Raw genomic sequence first — 24,969 nt, 5'->3', positions numbered from 1 at the left:
AGACGATTGACTTTGGATAACAAGGAGGAAGCGAGTGAAGGGTGGAGCAGAATGTAGTAAGAGGGAAAGATTGAAGATAATTCAATCCGAAATTTTTACTTTTCAACACATGATGTTGCCAACAATTTTATCTAAATTGAATAGCAGGGATTGAGTAATAAATTCAAATAGACTCGTTTGATCCCCAGTAAATTCTCACATATCTTTGCTCAGCGAAAAACAGAAGGCATTTGAGATTGGCGATTGAGTATTGCCTGTGGATGTTTTCTTGCAAACACAGTGGGCCACTGGAACGAGCCTAAAATTAAACCAGAAATCTGAACATGTTCGGTGTTCCCATCAATCGAGGTTTCTTCTGGTTTTTGTTTCATCACTACAAGCTCGTTTAATTGAACAACGTTTTTATGGATTGAAAAACTGAGAACGTTTTTTCACCTAACATTTAATAATTACTACACGTTTTGTTCGCAAGTAAAACATACACTTACTACAGATGGTTATAAACCATGAGTATTTTTAATTGACTAATGACATTTGCGCATGTCATTTAAGACGGTCAATTTAGTCATTCAATTTATAATCATAAATGCTCTAATAATTGATTTTCTTGCCTACAGCTGAATTGTTCATTGTTTGGTACTGATCAAAATCTTTAACATGATGACAATACTTCACCTAACTGATTCCAACTATACATCGTTTCATGAACTGAACTTAATAATATTGGAATTCTTTTGTCGTGAATACGACTCACTTTACTAATGGGCGCCTTTTCAAAATTTACCCTCTGAGAGAGTGATAAGTTTTTGATCGTTAATATCTCTTGTTGTATCTAACAAATCAACATAATTTTTGCTACATGCCATCGGAAATATGATCACAATTCTATAATAAAATTTTCAGTTGTGTGACATAATCTCAAATAATTCAAAATTAAACTTTTCTGAAATGTTTGGTATAAACGAGTATCAATGGGGATAATCCATAAGGCACGTTTGCCTTGCTCGTATTTTTAAAGCTCATAGATCAGTGATCTGTGAAAAGATTCATATAATCTAACTACCAATATAATCGAAATTTTTCAACTTAAACGTGCATAGCAACAGCATTGAACTATTTCAATAGTACACTATTGAAAAACCTGTCTCATTTGAACCATGTCAACATCAGCCAATCAGAACGCGTTCTGAGGAAGAGAACAAAATATCTGCTGCTGTACAACAAATCGTTCGAGAAAAATGTCCCGAACAGTGCTTAATATCGTAGTGAGTTCCACAATTTGGTCCTTCTGAAAGGCAGGAATGAATCCCGTGCAGCATCCCGATAGTTTCTTTCAATGAAATGCAAATCCGAAATGAAATAATCAAAATTTATATTCTATATGCTGCTATTTTTATAGCCGTTAGTACCGCCCATTAGTGAAAAAGCTACAAACGAAATCACGCAAAAAGAAACCTCTTAACAAAAATTGGATCACTTTGGGTTCTATCGCCACTGCGAGCAGATGTATTGTGTGTAGTTTGCAAAGCTAGTGTCGCTTCCGACAAGAGCGATTACGTCGCAGCTGCCAGTTGTTTGCATTGGTGAAAAAACAACGAAAAGAGGACAACGGTGGAGAGCATCACACAAAATCAGCCGTTCTAATGGTTCTAAAAGTTTCCTAAAGATTAGGATTTCTTGCTTGCATATCGAAGGTGAATATCCTCAGTTTAGTGCAAATCTAGAACAGTTTGATTAGATTTGTGCACTTTTCGCTGTGAGAAATTCACAGTAATCGAGATCAAGCGAAGCCTTCTTTGTTTTTGCGAAAAATGTGAGAAGGGGGAATGCTTGCATAATTGATACAATTGATCAACTAATTGATATTCGGAAGTGTTAAGGAACATGTCAGTTGTTTTCGTATTCATGACATCCAGTTATGTCTCTGACATTACCCACCCGCCTTTTTATATGTCCAATTTTATATCAAGGATCATCTATATAAGTTGTTTCGAATAAACCAAAACTTATGCTTATGCGTAACTCTACTCACATTTACCGGTTTGGGTCAGGTACTGAAATAGAGTTTGATTATTTAGAACAAATGTTGACGTTTCAAGAAAACATTGACTGAATCAAACCAGATTTGGAGAACTGGAGTGGAATAAATTATTAATTTGTTCATTTAGGGGTTAGCCAAATTTTGTGCTAGGACACATAACCGTTTTTATTATTTTTACGTTTCGTCTTTGACTCATCAGTGCAGAGCAGTTCAGTTCAGTCCTTTTTGCGTAAAAGCTTTACGTGGCCGATTGGCTTACATTTTTGTTACTTAACTCGTTAAGAGTTGCTGTAGATTCGCCTTGTTGTACATTGGTTGCAGTTGCGGGTTGGTTGGAGGGTAAGTTGTTAACTGCAGCTGGTGTACTTTGTTCTATAGGGGATACTGATGGTTTCGTTGAAAGGGATACTTCACTGTTGTTGGTGACTGTCACAGGTGTACTGGGGTTGTTGTGTAGGAAGCACCGTTGTCCTTTGGTGTGGTTGTTTCCTTGTCCAGTTTATCACATGGCTTACCGTAGTGAACAGCTTTTTTGCAATATTGACATCTAATTGTCATATGTAACAAGTGATTTGCACGGAATTCTTATATACTGACCGAAAGTCACATAAGAAGGTATAGGCCTCTTCAAGCGCATGCGTAACAAACGTATGCCATTTAGAATACCGGGGAAAAAGTTCTTCCACTTTTATTTTTCCATAGAGAGAATCTTTCCGTATTGGGATACAGTTTTGCGAATATAAGAATCGGTGACGCTTGAGGGAAGATCATGCACACGCACTTCTATAGCACTATCTTCCATATATACTGGAATGTTGTACTTAATGTTTTCGTGCTCCACATAGTGCACATTGTTATTGTCTTTTGCGAATTGAATTGCATCCAACTCTTCATAAAACTGGATGTAAACAACATTATTTGTCTTATTGCATTGAACTGCCTGAAGTCAACAATAATTGTATTCTTTCGTACCGGCGGTAGCTTTTGTTCGTTTGGTTCACTCATTTCGTGGTCGTTCTATTGTTCACTACACAATACTGTACTTGGTTTCTTTCGTCCCGAACGCAAGCGGTTTTGTTATATCGACTGACTTGGATAAGATGTGAAAGCGAACTGTTCAGAAAGTTTGACTGAAATCTAATACCGTTTTAGTTTATTGATCAGAGCAGCCCGAGAGCTGACTCAGAGCTGCAAAAACAACATTTGATGGGTTTGTTTTAGCAACCTGGGGTCACTCTAGATCGGACTCCAATCGCGTAGTTTCGCTCTGAAAATTTTCTCGGGTCGCACCACGCATCCAAGCGAGTTTGTTTATTTTTCCTTTTTCTATGAGTTGTTGTTTAGGGCGCGTACAATGTGTTCGTTTTAATCGGAGTCAGAGTCGCCCGCGTGTAGGTTCTAAAACGAAAACAGTATAAGAAAGTGAAGCCAAAAATTTTTTGCGTTGGTGTGAAACTTGTCAATTGCACTATTGAATTTTTTAAAATGATATGTTCTAAGTGCATTTTGTCAGTTTTTGTGTAAATTGACAGCTCGAATCATCATAATAGACCTTATTCCACGAATTCTATAGTATATCGACTGTTCTTCTAGCTCAAATACAGTTACCATACCGAGCAGGGTTTGGAATATTCATTCACCGATGAACGAACATAAAGTCTTCATTACATTTAGTATGAACAATTCCACCGCTCACAAAGAGTATGGCTTGCCAGTACAAAAGAATCACACAAACAAGAAGCTTGTAAAAGCAATTATATTTCACATATACACAGATGGTACAGTATGCTGGTATTATAAAGCTTGCTTCAAATAGAATTGGAACAAAGACAATTGCCTGTATTTCAGTTATTTATTATTGTATTCAAGATCTTTTTTTATACAAATGTAGCGTTTTCTTCATACTTTTAAGAAAAAATACGGATAAAATTATTCGTCACGGTTTTGAAGGAATTTTCGGATTTTTCCTGTAACACGGCTCATTAGGCGGCGCACACCTTTTTCGTCCATCGTTTTAGCTATCTTATTCCACCAGGTCGTGAACGTCATCTGATTGATGTCTTTGACAACGTTTCCCTTTGCCTTGAGTCTCCTCTTCATGATTGCCCAGTATTTCTCAATAGGGCGGAACTGGGGGCAGTTGAGTGGGTTAAGGTTTTTCGGAACAAACTGGACCACTTTCTCTGCATACCATTCTTAAACGGCTTTGCTGTAATGACAGCTTGCGAAATCTGCCCAAAACATTACAGGATGGTCGTGGGATCGAATGAACGGCAAAATTCGTTTTTGGAGACACTCTTTTTGGTATAGTTCCGATGTCATTGTCTTATTTGTAACGAAAACTTTCGTTTTTTTGCCGCAGCTGCAAATGCCCGGCCAAATCATAAATTTTCTTGCAAATTTGTCGGCAAAAACAAATTTAAATTTGGCTGGAACATCCCCCCGAGGCGTTGCCAAGTAAAATTTTTGACCTGGGATTTGACCGAAGTCAGCCTTGACATAGGTTTCATCGTCCATCAGAAGACACCCGTTGAACTTGGTCAGCACCTGGTCATATCGTTTCCGAGCACGAATTTTGACCACACTATTCTGTTTCATGGTCCGATTTGGCTGTTTGCTAGCTCGATACGACTTGATTCCTTCCCGGAGTCGAGTTCTCCTCACGGTACTATGGGCAGCACCGAATTTTCTGACCAAATCACGGTCCGACAGATTAGGATTCCTTGTAAGCGTCTTCAAAATCTTACCACGCAGTCTTCGCTCGACAGTTCCACTCCGACGATTGGCTTGAGGCTTCCGAATCGTCGTCAATGTTTTCTTATACCGTTTGATAACGCGCCATACGGTATTTCTGGGCAATTTCAGCTGTTTAGCTAGCCTAGATGCAGACCAAAATGGACTGTGCACAATTTTTTTTCCTTCTTTCGGCTTCCATGTTGATTGTTTACAAAGTACAGTCGATTTTCGGAATGTCAAAAATCATACGTGAAGCTGACAAAATTCCCGACACGTGGGTGCCAAGAGCTTCCAAATCCGTCCACCAGGAGCGCCACAATATGAGCAAAAGTTTGTTCCAATTCTAAATGAAGCAAGCTTTAGTCTTCATGAAACACAAAAGCCGTGAATATAATTTTCTCTATCGTGGTCTGAACGTCGGTCTTCTCACAAAATAATTTATAGCAAGCAACTATCTTCACGAGGCTGGATAGTGCTGAAGATTATATATTCAGTTTTTGCCAATAGACTGATGGCTGATTCTTAGCTGTCGAATGCTTCGGCGTACTTCGATCGCTAACTGCTGTAAATGATGACTTTATGCAACGAAAACTGTTGCATATCCCTTAATGAATTCGGGCCAAGTTAACAGAGGGTAAGAATTCTTAGTTATAATTAGTTATAATATTAAAAAAGGCGGGTGGGTAATGTCAGAGACATAACTGGATGTCGTGAATACGAAAACAACTGACATGTTCCTTAACACTTCCGAATATCAATTGTATGAATTATGCACGCATTCCCCTTTTTCACATTTTTCGCAAAAACAAAGAAAGCTTCACTTGATCTCGATTACTGTGAATTTCACACAGCAAAAAGTGCACAAATCTAAGCAAACTATTCTTGATTTGCAGTAAACTGAGGATATTTCCCTACGATTTGCAAACAACAAATCCTAATAGTTCTTTAGAAAACTTTTAGAGCCATTAGAACGGCTGATATTGTGTAATGCTCTCCACCGTTGTTTTTTTCCCAATGCTAATGACTGGCAGCTGTGACGTAATCGCTCTTGTCGAAAGCGTGCAGACGACACAAAACACATCTGCTCGCAGTGGCGATACAATCCAAACTGATTCAAGTTTTGTTGAGAGGCTTGTTTCTACCTGATTTCGTTTGTAGCTTTTTCACTAATGGGCGGTCCTAACGGCTATAAAAATAGCCGCATACAGAATTTTAATGTCGATTATTTCATTTCGGATTTGCATATTTTATTGAAAGAAACTATCAATATGCTGTAGGGATTCGTTTCCAGCATTCAGAAGAGTCAAATTGCGTAATTATCTACGACATTAAACTCTGGAACATTTTTCGCAAAAAAAGGCTTCACTTGATCTCGATTACTGTGAATTTCTCACAGCGAAAAGTGAACAAATCTAAGCAAACTGTTCTTGATTTGCAGTAAACTGAGGATATTTCCCTACGATTTGCGAACAACAAATCCTAATAGTTCATCATTCGTGCCGTGACTATCGGATCGATCGGACGTAAATTCGGCTTTCTCCAATCGCGTGGTGAATTGTTTTATTCCGTTATCAAGGTCATTCCGTATTCTATTGTTTGCATCAGTGATAATTCGAATTAATCCGTTCTCAAGGCCGACTGTGAGCTTGTGTGAAGCAGCACTGCGTGCGGTACCGTTAGCCAGCGCCAGCGCTGGGCGCTGCGTATATATCGTGTACATTAGAAACAGTGATAAATATATATAGTGATAAAAAGAGAAACGTTTCATTGGACAGTGTAGTGAGAGACAAAAAAAAGTGCTTTTTCCTGAAAGAGGTTTTTTGCACTCTACTGGAAGGAATATTTACCCATTGCCTCGGACTGGGTATTGGCAGCCGTTCACCGTTTTGGAGCTTAAGCTAAGTAAAACTTCATTTTCTCTGTTGTTTAATACCAATTCAATTGCACCCCGAATCTGACCGCACGGACACAAGTCCGTGACATGACAGGCGATATCAAATTGCCTGACCTTCCCCTTGATGATCAGATGGATGCTTCAGATGGCAATAAATCGCGCATTAGAAGCTATCCCGATGGGCTTGCACTCTCGGCCGGACCGTATGCGGTTTACATCCGGACCAAAGCGAATGGTAAAAAATTGAACCTTCTAAAACTTTCTAATGACCTGTCCTCGCGATACAATACTGTACAAAAAATTGAAAAAGTACGCCCGGACAAGCTTAGGGTCTTGTTAGCCAGTGCAAAACAGGCTAATGAGATCGTTCGAAGTGAGCATTTCACGCGGGAGTATCGCGTATACGTACCAGCTCGCGAAGTCGAGATAGACGGCGTGATCACCGATCCGAGTCTGACTTGCGAGGACGTTCTTAAGCATGGGGCAGGCGGATTTAAAAACCCCCTACTCAAGAACGTTAAGATACTGGACTGCAAGCAATTGCGTTCAGTATCGACCGCTGAGGATGGGACTAAGTCCTATATCCCATCAGACTCGTATCGGGTGACTTTCGCTGGCTCGGCTTTGCCTAATTACGTCCTCCTGGACCGAGTTCGTTTACCTGTTCGTCTTTATGTACCGCGGGTCATGAACTGCACCAATTGCAAACAATTGGGACATACAGCATCCCATTGTTGCAATAAATCCCGGTGTATAAAGTGTGGAGGGAGTCATGCGGATAACTCCTGCAGTGGAGACAATGAAAAGTGTCTCTACTGTAAGGAGGGGCCGCATGACCTCTCTGATTGTCCCGTGTATAAATTGCGAAAGGATAAAATGAAGCGTTCACTCAAGCAACATTCCAAACGCTCATTTGCGGAAATGTTGAAATGTGCTACGCCACCTACCGAAAATCCTTACGCTTACTTGTCAACTGACGAGAGCGAATATGATGACCCCCTCGAAGGTACATCTTCGGCTGTCCCTCATAGCTCATCAATTAGAAAGAGAAGAAATAAATCCTCTCAAAAGCTCCCTAGTAAGGGTTCGAAGATGTCCTCTGATGGGTCTCGAAAAATTACAACAACTGGTAGTGATGGCAAAAAACCAGAGAAAAAAGCTCCAGGCCTTGGAAAATTAAATTCCGAGCAAGAATTTTCATCACTTCCTGGGACTTCAAAACCCCCGAAAGTCCCTAAAGATCAGTCAGAGAATTTACCAAATACTGGGTTTGTTAAATTCTCTGATATTGTGGACTGGATCATGTCTACTTTCAATATTTCTGAACCTCTTAAAAGCCTGATAATGGCTTTTATTCCTACAGTTAAAACATTCTTGAAGCAGTTGACTGCAAAATGGCCCCTTCTTTCAGCGATCGTATCCTTCGATGGCTAAGTCACCCACCGAGGTCACGGATACAATCACTGTTATACAGTGGAATTGTAGAAGTATCATCCCAAAAATAGATCCTTTCAAATTTCTAGTAAATAATCTGAAATGTGACGCATTTGCATTGTGCGAAACTTGGCTAACTTCTGAAATACCCTTAAACTTCCACGATTTCAACATTATTCGTCTGGATCGAGATGATCCCTATGGAGGAGTACTTTTAGGGATCAAAAAGTGCTATTCTTTCTATCGCATTAACCTCCCATCGATACCGGGTATTGAAGTTGTCGCATGTCATGTTACAATCAAAGGCAAGGACCTTTGCATTGCTTCCATATATATTCCACCAAGAGCCTCGGTTGGGCATCAGCGGCTCAGTGATATCATTGAGCTCCTTCCCGCACCGAAGTTGGTTTTAGGAGACTTTAACTCTCATGGTACGGGATGGGGTTGTCTTCACGACGATAACAGATCAGCTATGATCCTTGATATCTGCGACAACTTCAATATGACAATCTTGAATACGGGAGAAATGACACGAATTCCTGCACCACCAGCAAGACCAAGTGCGCTGGATTTATCCCTTTGCTCGACATCGCTACGGTTGGACTGCACGTGGAAGGTGATCCCTGATCCCCACGGTAGCGATCATCTGCCTATCGTGATTTCAATCGCCTATGGATTAAGACCATCGGAGACAATCAATGTTTCGTATGACCTCACACGAAATATTGATTGGAAATGCTACACAAATTCGATATCTGAGAAACTAGAAACAACACAAGAACTTCCTCCGGAGGAAGAGTACACGTTTTTGGCTGGCTTGATTCTCGACACCGCGATTCAAGCTCAGACGAAACGTGTACCCGGCGCGAAAACTAACATCCGTCCTCCCAACCCGTGGTGGGACAAAGAGTGCTCGGAATTAAACGCGGAGAGAACTTCATCATTTATCGAGTTTAGGAAAAACGGAACACCTGATAATTTTAGAAACTACGCGGCATTAGACGCTAAGATGAAAAGCTTGATTAAAGCGAAGAAAAGCGGTTATTGGCGTCGATTCGTAGACGGATTATCGAGAGAAACATCAATGAGTACTCTTTGGAACACAGCCCGACGAATGCGCAACAAAAACACCACGAACGAAAGCGAGGAATATTCTAACCGCTGGATATTCGATTTCGCTAAAATAGTATGTCCTGACTCTGCTCCGGAACAGACGATCATGCGCGTCGCCTCATCTAACAGAAACGAAACACCTTTTTCGATGGTCGAGTTCTCACTTGCGCTTTTATCGTGTAACAATAAAGCTCCGGGGTTAGACAAAATCAAATTCAACTTGTTGAAAAATTTGCCTGACTCTGCCAAAAGGCGCTTATTGAATTTATTCAATAGGCTTCTTGAGGATAATATTGTCCCACATGACTGGAGACAAGTAAGAGTTATCGCCATTCAAAAACCAGGGAAACCAGCCTCCGATCACAATTCGTATCGGCCGATTGCTATGCTTTCCTGTATCCGGAAATTGTTCGAAAAAATGATTCTGTTTCGTCTAGACAATTGGGTCGAGACTAATGGCTTACTTTCAGATACACAATTCGGCTTCCGCAGGGGCAAAGGAGCGAACGATTGTCTTGCGTTGCTCTCAACCGAAATTCAAATGGCATTTGCTCGTAAAGAACAAATGGCGTCAGTTTTCCTAGACATCAAGGGGGCTTTTGATTCAGTTTCCATAAACATCCTATCTGAGAAGCTGCATCAGCAAGGTCTTTCACCAATTTTGAATAACTTTTTGTATAATCTGTTGTCCGAGAAATACATGTATTTCGCGCATGGTGATTTGTCGACATTACGATTCAGTTACATGGGTCTTCCTCAGGGCTCATGCTTAAGCCCCCTTTTATACAACTTTTACGTAAACAACATTGATGAATGTATCAACACATCTTGCACGCTAAGACAACTTGCCGACGACAGCGTTGTGTCTATTATAGGACCCAAAGCTGCCGATCTCCAAGGACCATTGCAAGATACCCTCGACAACTTGTCGACATGGGCTCTTCAAATGGGTATCGAGTTCTCTACGGAGAAAACTGAGCTGGTTGTATTTTCAAGGAAGCGAGAACCAGCACAACTACAGCTTCAACTAGGGGGTGAAACCATAGCTCAGGTCTTCACATTTAAATATCTCGGGGTCTGGTTCGATTCCAAAGGCAACTGGGGATGTCACATTAGGTATCTGAAACAAAAATGCCAGCAGAGAATCAATTTTCTTCGCACAATAACCGGAACTTGGTGGGGTGCAAACCCAGGAGACCTGATCAGGCTGTACCAAACAACGATATTGTCCGTAATGGAATATGGATGCTTCTGCTTCCGATCCGCCGCGAACACCCATTTCATTAAACTGGAAAGAATTCAGTATCGTTGTTTGCGTATTGCCTTAGGTTGCATGCAGTCGACTCATACGATGAGTCTCGAAGTGCTCGCGGGCGTATTACCGTTGAAAAATCGATTCTGGGATCTCTCATATCGATTGCTTATCCGATGCGATATCTTGAATCCGATGGTGATTGAAAACTTCGAAAGGCTTGTCGAGCTCAATTCTCAGACCCGTTTTATGTCCTTGTATTTTGATTACATGGCTCAGAATATTAATCCTTCTTCGTTTGTTTCCAACCGTGCTCATTTCTTGGATACTTCTGATTCTACTGTGTTTTTCGACACATCCATGAGAGAAGAAATTCATGGAATTCCGGATCACGTGCGCCCTCAAGTGGCCCCAAATATTTTCTATAATAAATTTAGAACTGTCAACTGTGAAAAGGTGTTTTACACTGACGGATCAAACATCGACAGGTCCACAGGCTTCGGCATCTTCAATCAAAACATCACCGCTTCTTACAAACTCAGTGATCCGGCTTCAGTTTACGTCGCAGAATTAGCTGCTATTCAGTACACCCTCGAGATCATTGAAACCATGCCCAAAGACCATTACTTCATTGTCACGGACAGTCTAAGTTCAATAGAAGCTCTCCGGGCAATGAAGCCAGGAAAGTATCCCCCATATTTCCTGGGGAAAATACGGGAACATTTGAGAACTTTATCTGAACGGTCTTATTTAATATCGTTAGTCTGGGTCCCTTCGCATTGTTCCATTCCGGGCAATGAAAAGGCAGACTCATTGGCTAAAGTGGGCGCATTGGAAGGTGATATTTATGAAAGACCAATCTGCTTCAATGAATTTTTCAGTATCTCTCGTCAGAAAACTCTCGAAAGTTGGCAAACTTCATGGAGCAATGGCGAACTGGGACGATGGCTGCATTCCATTATCCCTAGGGTATCGACGAAACCTTGGTTCAGGGGGATGAACGTGAGTCGCGATTTCATTCGTGTTATGTCGCGGCTCATGTCAAATCACTACACCTTCAACGCACATCTCCGGCGTGTTGGGCTTGCGGAGAGCGGTCTCTGCACCTGTGGCGACGGTTATCAGGACATCGAGCATGTCGTGTGGTCGTGCGTAGAGTATCGTGACGCCAGGTCGAAGCTACTGGAATCCCTTAGGGCCCGAGGTAGACCGCCTGAGGTTCCGGTTCGGGATGTGTTGGCGAGTCGGGATAGTTCATATATGCTTCTCATATACCAGTACCTTAAACACATTGATATACAAGTGTAATGTGTTTATCCTCGTTCAGAAAGTATAAACTCCACCTACAGGTTCGACACTAACATCTGCCCGATTCTCTCGATCCCCGTCCCTGTCCACCATCTTCATTGGAACTAACAAGATCTTTTTTTTTGTCACTAACTTTTTCGTTCCCCCTTCCCTGTCTCTTCACCATCTCGATGGCAACTAATTAGATCTCTATCGTTTTCAGACATTTTGTCCCCACATCCCCTGTTTTACCCCGTTTCCACAATATTTATTTTTTTTTTCTTCATCTCTTCCGTAACATCACCATCATCGTCCAGGGAAGACCGCTCCAGTCGAAAACCAGCATGCGGGCCACCCGCCAGGCCTTCGTAGCCTGGGGGTGTTTTCCGCGGACCCACACGGACCGAAGGATGCGGCCAACATGGATATTTGCAAACGCCATATGGAAGACCCATATGCAATATCCAATTCACCGGCATTACATAATGATACTATTCTAGTTTTAATATAGTCGTAATTAAGATTAGTAAATATCCTTGGCATCTTAGAGCTTAAGCAGTGTGCCTTAAAATTATATTATAATATTGAATAAAAAAAAAAATCCTAATAGTTCTTTAGAAAACTTTTAGAGCCATTAGAACGGCTGATATTGTGCAATGCTCTCCACCGTTGTTTTTTTCCCACTGCTAATGACTGGCAGCTGTGATGTAATCGCTCTTGTCGAAAGCGTGCAGACGACACAAAACACATCTGCTCGCAGTGGCGATTGAATCCAAACTGATTGAATTTTTGTTAAGAGATTTCCTTTTATGTGATTTCGTTTGTAGCTTTTTCACTAATGGGCGGTCCTAACGGCTATAAAAATAGCCGCATACAGAATTTTATTGTCGATTATTTCATTTCGGATTTGCATAAATTATTGAAAGAAATTATCAATATGCTGTAGGGATTCGGTTCTAGCATTCACAAGGACCAAATTGAGGAACTCAATTTGCTCCGTCGCTGCTGGTTGATGATTCCACTCCCACGACGTCTGCTTCCATCGAACGCACGAAAAGAAATGATCGATTTTCGACCACGGTTCCCCTTTTATACGCATTCAGTTGAAGATATGTGCCTGACTACCTCAAAATCGTCGTCCTTGCGCGAAAAACCCAAGCGAAAGTAAGGTGTTTTTCGCGTTGTTTTCAAATTTTAAGAAAACTTAATTTTTGAGTTGTTTGTGGTTATCGCACACTGTTCAAAATATTATCCTGAATTCCTGATCATATTTTTGATGAAATGGTGAAATAATTATGTTGCTACCATTAATACAAGTCGAGATATTCACGATTAAGTTCTGCCCATTCTTCCATATGGCTAATTTTGAAAAGGCGCCCCATATTAAAGTAAGTCGTATTCACGACAAAACAGAAATAGCAGGGGCGCAGGATTAGCGATGGTGATCTGACTGATCTAAGCAAATATTGCGAACAAACAAGCTATTCATCGGCTGGCTGCTAGAGAGATACTAACCCCTGCTCTCCTGTTACTTCTATAAATCAAATTCCTACCAAATCGCGTTTAATTGAGAGTGCATCAACCAGATGGATGAAAAATAATCATCTTATAATCAATATTCAGCATGGAATATTTTTTCATATTCACCCTTACAGCGAAACCTTCGTTCAAATAACATTGAACAGTTAAGAACCAGCAAAGACATCATATTAACAAGATATCCAGCTCTCACATTTCCCGAACAAATCTTTGGCAAAATCCTTTTTTGCGACCATGGCGCCCTCAGGCGAGTCCGCATCGAATCACGTACATAGAAGTAGGGGAGAGAAATGTCAAATTCGTACGCGCCAAAATAGCAGCACTGCGCACCCATACAATTGACATGACATGTTGAATGAGACGCCGTGCGATGGCGTTGCTAAACTGAAGATTGAGATCGCTCCAAGCTGACTGGATCTGGAACCAGTCAACAATATGGCAGTAAAAACTGAATATTCAATCTTTAGCTCTATTCAGTCCAGTGAAGATAGTTGCTTACTATGAATTATGGGTTTATACATTCTCTCTTATCGATAGAAGGAGAAATAGTGATATGGGTGATAACAATTTTCACTCTCTTTCATTTTCGCGCCTGGACAGCCATTCCAATGAAATAAAAATGCTCACGCTTTCTAAAAAGCGATATAGTTCATAGGGCAGATTTATTCATGAATATCACACACCGTGAAGCATGTATACCCATCTTCACTGATTCGTTCATCCAAACCTTGATACCAAATCATCGTGAGAGCTGATTTGCCTGAAAGGGTCAACTCGAGCATTCATATTATGCTTTTCGAGAAAAAAATGTTTTTGAAATTTTTCTTTGTCCAACAAATTCTGATATTTTATCGAAACAAGTTTAAGTGCTCAGTTTTAATCGAGCCGTAAAAAGATAAAACTGAAATTTCTCTATGAATATTTTAACCAAAGCTAAATTAATTACCAAATCAAACAAATCGTAACAGCAATTAATTTGTCAATACGGAGTGATTTGGATAATAGTTGCACTTCTTTGAAAATGTTGAATATAAATATGAAATTGAGTAGATTTTGAAACCTACTACTCATTTATAAACACCAATTTTGGATACCGACTGTTCGCCATCATATCCACATCAGTTAAAGCAATGAACTCCTTGCTTCAATTGTTTTGGACTCACCTTTAAAATGCAAGTAGCCAATAGATAATCCATACTTGGTCTTTATCCAGCAAGGTCTATCGGAAAATAAATGAAAACTTTGCCTGGTGAACGGTTACCAAATACTGGTAACAACCGGAGTTGAATAAAACGACGTGATGATGATAATAATAATAATAATAATAATTCCTATTGAATAAAAAAAATTAATCATTCCATTCGATGCAATTGGTATTGATTTTTCGTGACATCGCTTCACCCGGTATTGAATGAATCAATATTGAGCCACCGGAACAACTTTGTCAAATAAAACAATGAAATAAAAAGTTTCTTCCACGGGCAATAAAGTAGGTGCCATAGCGTTGAAGGTATTTATTATCGCACTTCGCATGCAATTTCTTATGCAGGTCACTCGGACCGCCCTGGGAAGGATTGGGTTAAGGTCGAGTTTAATGTTGCCCCATTGGCGCCCGTTGCACGACCATTAGCGACCGTGTCATAAGAAATGACGTTGGGCGAAAATACCTAGAGCGGCCACCGGCGAAGGAGCACATAAATTTGTAATTATTTTGTTCAGGTCCATTAAGCTTACGGGACAAATTATCCTTACCGGAACTTTTTGTCCCATCCGTTTATTCATGGCGATAGGCGAACGTATTGTCCACATGTTTACACCGACTCGGACTAGGATATGTACAATTGATTTCCCGGGAAGCGATCCTGCAACCTCATCACGGTTTTACTAAAACTTTGCCCTTCTTCTTGTATGGAATATTATTCTCCACATTTGCTACTTAGCCATTGTAGACTAGCACCTTCTTGCGAGCGTTCCTCATTAAATTGCGTACAGACTTCTTGGCGACAAGTTTTGACACTTTTTTCCAATCTTTTTCGAGCTGTTGAATGGTTTTGGCTGCCGAGACATGTTTCCTAAGATGTGCCTTCGTTAATGTCCAAACCTCCTCAATTGGTCGAAGTTGTGGGTAATTTTGTGGATTCATGTCTTTTGGGACGAAAGTGACATTTTTGGTAGCACACCATTCTACCGTTGATTTTGAGTAGTGGCAAGAAGATCTGGCTAGAAGACAACAGGATCCTTGTGGCTTCGAATCATGCGTAGAAGTCGTTTTTGTAAACATTCCTTGATGTATATTCCGCTGTTTATTGAAGCTGTGGTGATGAAGGGTTTATAAATCTTACCGCAGCTACAAATTGCATAGCTTTCTTACCAAATTTTTTGACTTCAATCGATGTCTCGGACTGGTTTAACACTTGCCCTTCTCGGACCGTATAATATTGTGGTCCCGGCAAGGATTTGTAATCGATTTTCACGTAGGTTTCGTCGTCCATGATTATGCAGTTCAAATTTCCAGCAAGAATCGTATTGTACAGTTTTCGAACCCTCGGCTTGATCGATGCTTCTTGTTTCGGACTACGTTTTGGTTGTTTCTGCTTCTTATAGGTTCGAACATTCAAACGTTCTTTAGCACGAAGAACATTTGACTTCGAAGTGCACACTTTTTTGGCCACATCCCGAACCGAAACCTCCTTCTTTTGCTCGAACGCCTTCAGTATACGTTTATCCAACTGAGGGTTAGCAGGATCTTTTCTTCGACCCGTTTTCGGTTTATCCTCAAAGGTGTTATCCTCACCGAACTTCCTGATTGCATATCGCACGGCTTTTTCACTTACTCCTTCCATTTTTGCTATCTTTCCCAGTGACAGTCCACGTTCTGTGCACCATTTGTACACAAGTTTTCGACGTTGTTCTGCTGAAAGTCCACGCATTTCGAAACAAGCTAATGAAAACGAATAAACAACTGCACAAGTGGTTAGAGAAGAGTGTAAACAACAGGACGCAGCCATAAAAATTGACACATTCTGAACCATTGCGAAATGGCAGCGGTTTTTGGTTGCGTCCATACTTTCTGGGACAGTCTTTAAGTTGTGTTTGAGTATTGTCTTCTCTCTCAAGCTATCACTTCAAGTCCCGTTCCTTTTCGCACTGTTTCTTTAAAAGTCGCCATTTTGCAATATATGGCCTTCGATGAGGAACATTATTATCTATCTTGGAAAAAAATTTACTAAAATGGAAAATAGAAATACCATTCATATAGAAAGGTTATGCAATCACTGTAAAAATCGATTTTTAACAAAGGTCCGGAGGGCCGGATGTCATATACCATTCGACTCAGATCGACGAACTGAGCAAATGTCTGTGTGTGTCTGTATGTGTGTATGTAACAATAATATGGCTCGGCCGATTTTCACAAATTTTGATTCTATTAAATTTTACCCGGTTCGGAAGTAACGGAGTAAAATGTGCAAAAAAATGAAGAAAAAGTGCACTCGATTTTCTCAGAGACTGCTCAACCGATTTTCTTAAACTAAGATTTAAATTAATGGCCTTGCATGTCCATAGGTTGCCACTGGATTTCATCTGGATCTGACTTCCGGATCGGAAGTTACGGGGTAAAATGTGCTAAATTAACTAAAAACGTGCAATCGATTTTCGCAAAAACCTCACATCCAATTTTCACAAGCGTAAGTTCAAATGAAAGGTCTTACAACCCCATATAATCCTACCAAATTTCATCCGGATGTGACTTCGAGTTCCGAAATTACAGACTAATAGGTATAAAAATTTCACCAAATGATTGTGGGTATCGTGTACTCCAAACCGAAAATCATTCCACTCCAAACGCCAAAAACCGGTTTTTATAACCATTCGAAAGTCGATCTAAAAAAATTTTTTTTTGAGATAACACTAAATCTCGACGTTTCATGCAATTTTAAGATTTTTGACATCAAAAGAAAATTTCGAATTCGGAAATTTCATGTTTTTTCCTATGGTGCTTTCCAAGATCGAAAAATTTCAAATTTTAACCGCTGGGTAGCACCCCTTACCCATGTCCGATTTAGCTCAAATTTTGCATGAGGACTTTTTCCGAGGTGTTTGAACTTTTGAGCACTAGAGCTTTACGAAATTAGAGGTGATCCCAAATATTGGCACCCTTATATATAAGAGCGGTAAAAATCAACGTGTTTTGTCGGTTACGTCACTTATTCCATTATATTTCCGGAACCAAAAGTCACAGCCATTTGATCTTCAAACTTGCTCAATAGCCTAACAATAGCTTTGAAATAGGTAAAGATTTGTTAAAATCGGTTAAGCCATCTCTGAGAAACTTGCGCGGTAAAAAAAACAACACGTTTTGTCGGTTACGTCACTTATATCATCATATCTCCGGAACCAAAAGTCATAGCCATTTGATCTTTGAACTTGATCAATGGTCCGATAGTAGCTTTCAAACGAGCCTAAGTTTGTTAAAATCGGTTTAGCCATCTATGAGAAAATTGAGCGGTAAAAATATCTTCGAAAAGTGCACACTTACACACATACACACACACAGACATTTTCCGATCTCGTCGATCTGAGTCGAATGGTATATAACACTATGGGTCTCCAAGGCTCCGTTCGAAAGTCGGTTTTCCAGCAATTCTAATACCTTTCTACAAAGAAATGCAAAATGTTTCTGCTTTCAGAAAAAATAACCTTCTGGTCCGAAACGGGAAATAAGCGTGACAAAAATATTTTCACTATTAAATATTAGTTTTTTGTAAAAGTTGTTTGTAATCAAATGGCGCTCCTTTTGATGAAAAATGTTACTAGGGTGGTCTTCATTTAGATTGAAATCTGAAATCTAACTTTCTTAATTGAACTCAAACATGATTTTGTTGTAAGATAAAATTGTAGGAAATTTTATTTTAAGCAACTATGCTGAAAAATCACCTCTCTAGCTTTTCATTTGATCGAGTTACATTAATTTTCCCCAGTAAAAGTATAGTGGCTCCTGAAAAATCAATTTTATTGTTCTAACTTTTTTGTGAAACGTTCAACGGAAAAGTTTTCTTCAGAAGAGTTATTGTACTAATTATTTTCGGCTTTAGTTTTTGTGTGTCTCATTTCTCGAAAAAACTATGTATGGAACATTTGTAGAACTAATTTGATACTATGAAAGTATGTTGATACGTTAAGGCGTTTAAGAGTTATGCAATGTTTTTGAGTTTTTTAAAGATATTTTTAAAACTAATTTAAATAAGTTAAAAAAATAACACCCTTCCAATTTTCTCTTAAATTTTTATTCATATTATGACCTTTCAGGAACCACATAGGATACATTTTTATCGATCTGGCATCTAATGAATATTTATATTTGAAGCTTGAATAGTTTTTGAAAAAAATAATCATAACTTTTTACTGGTAGCTCATATGAAAAAGCTTGGTTAAGCAAAATCATGCGCAATATTTAGTACAGTAACTCTTCTGAAGAAAACTTTTCCGTTGAACGTTTCACAGAAAAGTTAGAACAAAAAAAGTGATTTTTCAGGAGCCACCCTACTTTTACTCGGGAAAATTGACGTAATTCGATCAAATGAAAAGCTAGAGAGGTGCTTTTTTCAGCAAAGTTGCTCAAAATAAAATTTCCTACAACTTTATCTTACATCAAAATCATTTTTGAGTTCAATTAAAAAAGTTAGATTTCAGATTTCAATCTAAATGAGGACCACTCTAGTAACATTTTTCATCAAAAGGAGCGCCATTTGATTATAAACAACTTTTGTGAAAACACCAACTACAAAATACTTATATTTAATAGTGAAAATATTTTTGTCACGCCAATTTCCCGTTTCGGACCACTGTGCATTGGTCGCAAACCATGAAAATCGTTAAAAAGTTATACAATTGACTTTTTCTAACACAAAACTTAAACTTTACAATATTTGCATATTATTCCTTAAAACTATAGGCACTTATTGACAACATGTTTAAAAATTAGCTGAATCGGCCGAGTGGTTCAAAAGTTATGATATTAAAAAAAGTATTTGTTGAACCTAACAAGGAAATGGTCACCCTAATGACAAAATAAAAAAGTGCAAGTCTAATATTTTTTATGGAGAACGATTCTTTCAAATCTTACGAGAGATCGTATATCAGGTTCTCATCGAATTGCTGATAGATGCACTGTACTAATTTTAGAAGCTCCAGTTATGTCTCTGACATTTGCAACCCGCTTTTTTTCGAGAACAATTTTTAGTAACGAGAACGTCTACCGTCTCAAAAACAGGAACGATGAGACCCATTGCCAAACATTCAGGCTTTTCATTCGTACCCAACAAATGAATGAAACCTATTAGAAATCGGATGCAGCAATATCTGGGGAACGCAGTGGATTAGACAGGGCATCCTATTGAAGCGTTTATGCGAAGTTTTTTTTAAGAAAAATAAGTGCTTCACATAAATCGGCTTTGAGTGTTTGTTGCCAACACATTAGCCTATTTGAAATATCAACATGTCATAAATTGAGAAAAACAAGGTATTCCGATTAGGCGCTATTTTCCTGTAACTGCTTGAGTTGTGGTGAAATTATTTCTCGCGTTTCTACTCCATAACAGTCTGTCCACGGTTGCATGGAATGTAGATCATTGAGACGATGGCTTGCCTTTGTACAGGTTTGAATAGGAAAACAATGCTTGTTACCTGTTTGATACCGTGGCAATGGATTATGTGGATTTCTTTGATATATTGGTTGTTTCTATTTCTCAACTTTAATAAAAAATAACAGAATCGCACAAAATGTATGTGTAACACAATAAATTAAATACTCTGAAAAATCAAATGCTAGCATATTGTGTTAGGCAAATACATTCAATCACTTGAATCCCCAACGCGATTAATCAAATATTCAATGAAATTGTATACATTTGATACCCGATATCAGCAAAGTTGGTAACCGCTTCTACCCCCTAGGTCACAGTCCCAGGCATGACAAGCTCGACCATCTGAATGTATCTAAACATGAAATCCGATCCGTCGCAATATGGTACATCAGTAGTACGTGCTGTCAGTTGCCAACCTAAAACTGCGGGTACCTCGCATTAACTCCATTCAGTTGATAATTATCGTTGTCATGTATCCAACTCATGCCGTCGGCTTACCCTTTCTTTGTGCTGCTTTGAAACCACTGACTGTTTGCTGTTATCGAGTTGCCACCTTCACTCACGCACAACCATTTTTTTTGTATCCACCAACAATTTAATCTAATTCCAGACAATCGTATTCTTCGGCATTTTCAAACAGTAAAGAGTGCAACGTGGATTGAATTACACCAGGACATTACTCTGGAACCGTCCAATAGTCGCACGATTGGTGGTTTTCGCTTAACCAACACCAACTATTAAACATTTATTAACTACTGTGAAAAGTAAATTAAAGTAGCCAGTTGATTCCCGGAGGATCACGCCGTCCGTACTGGCAAACCAGCCTCGATGAACTGACGGGCATCGGCATCGGTAGAAGCACACTTGTTGCCCTGTCACGCGGAGTTTTGCGACCACTCGACTCGAGCTGATTTTGGGTTTCGGGAGGAAGCACTCAGTTCATTTCGGACGGTGCGCATGCTCGGAAAAACATGCCGATTCGATGACGACGTTGATTGTGTTGATGACGGGAGCACTCCAACGAACAATTCGTTACAGCAAGAAACAGCTTTAATCCTTGCTGAGTTTTAGATACTGTCTGAGCTCCCTGTTACCGAAGTTTGACAATCCTTGCTAAACTAATTTTTCTTGTTTTGTTTTATTCGGGTCTGAATGTTTTAGTTTTAATTCAATTGTGTATCGAACCGTTGAGTTGAAAACATAGCCTGCAGATTGGATGACGTACCCGCAGGAAATAAATTCTCATGTGAAATTGAAAACTGCTAACAAAAAGTGGTATCCATTATTACCAATTTACTTAGTTTGTATTTCCATATTATCTTGATTTATGGAAAACTTCGAAATCTATTACAAGTTTCCAAAGAATCAAGCGATTGAAGCATTATTTTGCCATAAATGTTGATAAAACATAAACTTAGTTCATGACGACTTTGCGCCATAACCAACAATTTGAATTGGAATCGGAATTGAATTTTAAACATTAATTTAATATGGATCATGATTGTATAGGCTACACAAAGCCGAAAGTAAAAACAATAAATAAAGTTTCTCACTGCTGAATTCAGTTATTGCTTCGTTACTTTTCATTCTTCCACAGACTTGGGCTCCTCAGTAAAGATGTTTATTTATGGTTTCTCACAGATCGCCAGTGAACTGCCGTGGGAAACACAGGAACAGGAATTTGCATTCATCGTTGCTTGGTACAGGAAAAAAAACCACTTTCCTCTAACTTGGAAAATGCTTCGATGTTGACGAAAGAAATTAAAAACGAAAAAGGAAAAGTTGACTACGGGACTACGTATCATGACGGATAGACTTCTTGCTGTTCTTTTTTCTTGTTGGTTGATTATTGAGGTTTTATTCTTGTGCCCAATCACCTGTCTAGTAACAAAATTTTCCTATGTACCGGATAAGGAATCAAATCCGAGAAAAACAACTTTTATTTTCAACCATCTAAAGACACAAAAAAATGTTTATGGCTTTTGATATCAAAGGTTCTGGTAAGCGTGCATCGAACATGGTCTAAATCGTGAGGCGGCTAAGATTTAGATCATGTTCGATGTACGCTTACCAGACCCAGTCGTGTAATAGTGTTGGCTTTGCTTTCTCGAATATATGTTTCCACTCAGTCATTGAAAAAACTGAACTTAACACATGGATCAATAAGTCCCGAGGCTAACAATGGAAACATTTTTTTTTCAAAATTTTTTTTTATTCATCAACATAATCACCTTTTATTGTGATACAATGGTTCCAACGTTTTTCCAATTTTTCAATACCATGTTTATAAAAAAAATTATCTTTCGCTTCAAAATAAGCTTCAGTTTCAGCGATGACCTGCTCATTTGAGCCAAATCTTTTTCCATGGAGCATTTTTTTTAGATCAGCAAAGAGCCAGTAGTCACTGGGGGCTAAATCTGGCGAGTATGGGGGGTGGGGAAGCAGATCAACGCCCAATTCGTTCAATTTCGCCATTGTTTTCATCGACTTGTGGCAGGGTGCATTGTCTTGATGAAAAAGGATTTTTTTTCTCTGCATGTGCGGTCGTTTTTTGCGTTTTCCTCCTTCAAACGCACCAGTAAGTCAATATAATAATCACTGTAGATCGATTTACCTTTTTCGAGGTAGTCAATGAAAATCACGCCATGCGTATCCCAAAAAAACTGACGCCATGACTTTGCCAGCTGACTGCTGCGTTTTCGGACGCTTCGAACGGCTTTCGCCAGCTGTGTGCCTCTCAGATGACTGCCGCTTCGACTCTGGAGTGTAGTGATGTATCCATGTTTCGTCCATGGTTACGTAACGACGCAAAAAATCTTTTTTGTTGCGAGTAAATAGCGATAAACTGCTTTCTGAATCATCGACTCGTTGCTGTTTTTGTTCCATCGAAAGCAATCGCGGCACCCACTTGGAAAAAACCTTGTTCATGCTCAATTTTTCATGAAGGATAGTAAATACACTTCCATATGATATCTGTGTCATCTCAGCAATCTCACGGAGCTTCACTTTACGATCTTTCATTATAATTTTTGTCACTTCGCTCACATTCTCCGGTGTAACGGCTTCCACAGGTTTACCCGAGCGTTCCGCGTCATTTGTGTCGGTACGACCACGTTTAAACTCAGCGAACCACCGACAAATCGTTGCTTTTGATGGACAAGAGTCCGGATAATATTTTTCAATCCATTGTTTCGCTTGCACGGTGTTTTTACCCATTAAAAACAATGTTTTATCAAAACACGAAACTCGGTTTTTTCCATTTTTTAAACAAGCTACAAAACGACTTTACTCCAACCTCGATAACTCAGCTGTTTCTTGTCGGATCGACTATAAATTTTGACCCGTTTCAAGCAAAGGTTAGTACTCTAAAAAGACGTGGTTACTGGTTTACTACGAGCGCCATCTCTTCTTTAGTCTCGGGACTTATTGATCCATTGTTAGTTATGGCGACTTTACATCAAATCAACTAAAATTAATAAATCGTTGCTTTTTCTGTTTTTTTATTCGAGTCAAATTTTGTATACGGGGACGGGCCTTTCAAGCAACCCGTCTGATTCCCAACCCCGCACATAGGATCACAAAGTTTTTCTGGCCCGAAGAATCGAAATAATCGAAACAAAAAAAAACTTGTTAACGAATTCTTAATGACGAAAAAAAAAGATAATTTACGCCATAAGTTCACAATATCAATTCTAGCCTTACTTTTAAGAAGGGCCTATACCACAATTCTGGAAATTTTCAAAAACTTTTTTCCTTTCTCACACAGAATCGATTGAATCGATTTTCGTGAAGTTATAATCAGCCAGTACAGACAGTAAATGGCAAACGACCTTTGCCTTTACTTTCTGACATATCAGAGACTCGGATGACTCGTATCGTTAAGATACCTAAGTTCGACTCCTCTGGTAGAAGGTAAAAGTTTAGATACGAGAAGCATTCTGCTTACTTAAATGACCCTTGTCACGTCTCACTTTTCCGCACTTTATTCTTCACGTCCTTGCTCTTCCTTGAGTACTATGGCTCTATGATTTCATATTCTTTCTCCTCTTATAATCTCTAGTTAGTTTGATATCGTTAAAATACCGAAAAAAGTTATAATCAAATATAAGGACTTGTTTTTTTTTAAATTTATCATATTATGACTTCCGGTTGTGGAATTACAAGGTGATATGTGTAAAATAAAATAACAAGGTTGTGTACGAAACACGACCGATTACAATGGCATTAAAAATGCACAAGCAGTAGCGAGGTCGGACAGCACACGAACCAAAACGATGTGACGAAGCCGTATTAGATATTTTTTCATTTGCACTGGATTAACAGAAGTTACATCCTGCTTCGGTGCTAAGTAGTTCAAAATGTCAAAAAATTATCTTGAGATTCCATTATGAGGATCTTGAATCAATATCGAAAAAATATTCAAGAGAGTAGTCATGCTGGATTAAACTCGGGAAAAGGAATTTATCCGTTATTTTAAATATGAGATATTCCCGAATTTCAATTGTAGGTCAACTAAAGGAGCGTAAACATTATCATCTCATCATTTGTATTTCTTTTGAATCAATTCCAATTACGATATTAAAACAATTGAAAGATTCGTCGAAATGACCCTTTCAGCGTAGGGGCTTTCGGTGAAATGGCATTAGGCGAAATGGCATTAGGCGAAATGGATTTCGGAAAAATGGTTTTCGGCGAAATGACCCTGTCCCGCCGGATCCATGTTTAAAAAATCATGAAACATGTATTTTCATGAAATCATGCCTGTTATTAATGATTTCATGAGCAAAATGATTTATGTCATGAAAATTTTCAAGTAAGACATAATTTAATGAGATGACATGTTTCATGATTTCGTGAGTTTTCAATCATGGTACCGGTTGTGGATTTGTATTCTTGTAGCATAAGCAGAAAAATCTGCTTTAATCCACCTATGTTTTCATTAATATTACTAAAGGAGGACCTCATGTTTTCATTAATATTACTAAAGGATTTTTCAAAAAACTTCACTTTGAATATTGAATAGAAACAA

General features: G+C 39.1%; 1 protein-coding gene across 4 annotated transcripts in view; it reads right to left on the bottom strand.

The window, feature by feature from the left end:
• The window catches only part of LOC131429788 (synaptotagmin-A), a 135,655-nt gene that overhangs the window by 51,253 nt on the left and 59,433 nt on the right, over positions 1–24,969 (bottom strand). For 2 of the 4 annotated variants that reach the window (XM_058594154.1, XM_058594156.1), the window contains exon 1: positions 20,439–20,774. The exons of the other annotated variants lie outside the window; for them this stretch is intronic. The gene's annotated coding sequence lies outside the window, so the exon portion shown is untranslated. Of the gene's footprint in view, positions 1–20,438; positions 20,775–24,969 lie in introns of those variants that run through there. 4 annotated transcript variants of the gene reach the window in all.

Source organism: Malaya genurostris, chromosome 2 (genome assembly GCF_030247185.1).
Source record: "Malaya genurostris strain Urasoe2022 chromosome 2, Malgen_1.1, whole genome shotgun sequence".
Taxonomy (NCBI): domain Eukaryota; kingdom Metazoa; phylum Arthropoda; class Insecta; order Diptera; family Culicidae; genus Malaya; species Malaya genurostris.
Note: the sequence above shows the minus strand (reverse complement) of the source record. Positions and strands in the feature narration are given on the sequence as shown.